The sequence below is a fragment of the Orycteropus afer genome, unplaced genomic scaffold (genome assembly GCF_000298275.1).
Source record: "Orycteropus afer afer isolate SDZICR_OR568_19922 unplaced genomic scaffold, OryAfe1.0 scaffold01072, whole genome shotgun sequence".
Taxonomy (NCBI): Eukaryota; Metazoa; Chordata; class Mammalia; order Tubulidentata; family Orycteropodidae; genus Orycteropus; species Orycteropus afer.
This window is the reverse complement of record NW_006922659.1, coordinates 155237-157243: the sequence shown is the minus strand read 5'-3', so window position 1 is coordinate 157243 and position 2007 is coordinate 155237.

The following is a 2007-nucleotide window of genomic DNA, read 5'->3' as shown; positions in this document are numbered from 1 at the left end:
ACCTAAGTGTCCATAAACAGGGGAATGGATAACCAAACTATGGTTGTTATTGTTGTTGTTAGGTGCCCTTGAGTTGCCTGTGAATCATAGTGACCCTATGTACAGCTGAACAAAACACTGCCTGGTTCTGTGCCAGTTCCACTATCCCTGATATACGTGACCCCATGATTACAGCCACTGTGTCCATCCATCTCATTGACAGCCTTCCCCATTTTTGTTGATTCTCCACTTTACCAAGCATGATATCCTTCTCCAGGGAATGGACCCTTCTAACAACATGACCAAAGTAGGTGAAGTGAAGTCTGCCCATTTTCGTTTCCAAGGAGCATTTTTCCAGGACACATCTGTTAGTTCTTTTAGCAGACCATGGTACTTTCACCGTTTTCATCAACACCACAACTCAAAAGTGTCAACTCTTTCAGTCTTCCTTACTCATTGTCTAGTTCTCAGATGTATATGAGGTGATTGAAAACACCATGGCTTGTGTCAGGTGCACCTTAGTCTTCAAGGAGATATCTATGTTATTCACCATTTGAAAGAGGTCCTTTGCAGCCAATTTTCCCAGTGCTATAAATTGTGTGATATCTTGATTCTGATTTCATTCGTGTTGATTGTAGTGCCAAGTAGTATGAAGTTTTTGACAACTTCAATCTTTTCTCTTTTTATTGTGATGCTGCTTTATTGGTCAAGTTGTGAATATTTTTGTTTTCTTTATATTCAGCTGTAATCCATACTACAGACTTTAATCTTCTATTTTCATCAGTAAGCGCTTCAAGTCATCCTCACTTTCAGTAAGCAAAGTTGTTTTGTCTGCATATCACAGGTTTGAATGAGTTTTCCTCCCATCCTGAGACCACGTTCTTCTTCATGTATTCCAACTTCTTGGATTATTTGCTCAACATGACTCAAAATGAGGAGAAACAACTGCAAACATCCCTTAATAATTGAAATATGGAATGTATGAAGTATGAATCTAGCGAAATTGGAAGTTGTCAAAAATGAAATAGAATGCATATAGATTGATATCTTGGGCATTAGTGAGCTGAAATGGACCAGTTTGGGCTATTTTGAATCAGAAAACAATATGAACTACTATGCTGGGAATAACAATTTGAAGAGGAATGGCATGACATCCATCATCACAAAGATGTTTCAAGATCTGTTCTGAAGTTCAATGTGGTCAGTGATAGGATAATATCTACAGGCCTACAAGGAAGACCCGTTAATACAACTATTACTAAAATTTATGCACCAACCACCAAAGCCAAAGATGAGGAAAATGAAGAATTTTATCAATTTCTGCAGTCTGAAATTGACCAAATGTGCAATCAAGATGTGTTCATTAGCACTGGTCACCAGAATACAAAAGTTGGAAAAAAGAAGAATCACTGGTAGTTGGAAAATTTGGCCTTGATGAAAGAAATAATGCTGGAGATCACATGATAGAATTTTGCAAGACCAACAACTCATTCATTGCAAATACCTTTTTTTCAACAACACTAATAGTGGCTATATAGTGGACTTCACAAGATGGAATACACGACAATCAGATTGACTATATCTGTGGCAAGAGGCAATGGAAAAGCTCAATATCTTCAGCCAAAACAAGGCCAGGAGCTGATTGTGAAACAGACTATCAACTGCTCATATGCAAGTTCAACTTGAAGTTGAATCCAATTAAAACAAATCCATAAGAGCCAAAATATGATCTTGAATATATCCCTCCTAATTTAGAGACCATATAAAAAAATAGATTTGATGCATTGAAGAACAGTGACAGAAAACCAGAAGCGTTGTGGGATGCCATCAAGAACATCATCCATAAAGAAAGCAGGAGGTCGTTAAAAAGATGAGAAAATAAGAAAAGACCAAAATAGATGTTAGAAGAGACTCTGAAACTTGCTCTTGAGTGGAGAGTAGCTAAAGCAAATGCAAAAAAAAAATGATTAAATAATAGAGTTGAACAGAAGATTTCAAATGGGGGGCTTGAGAAGACAATGTAAAGTA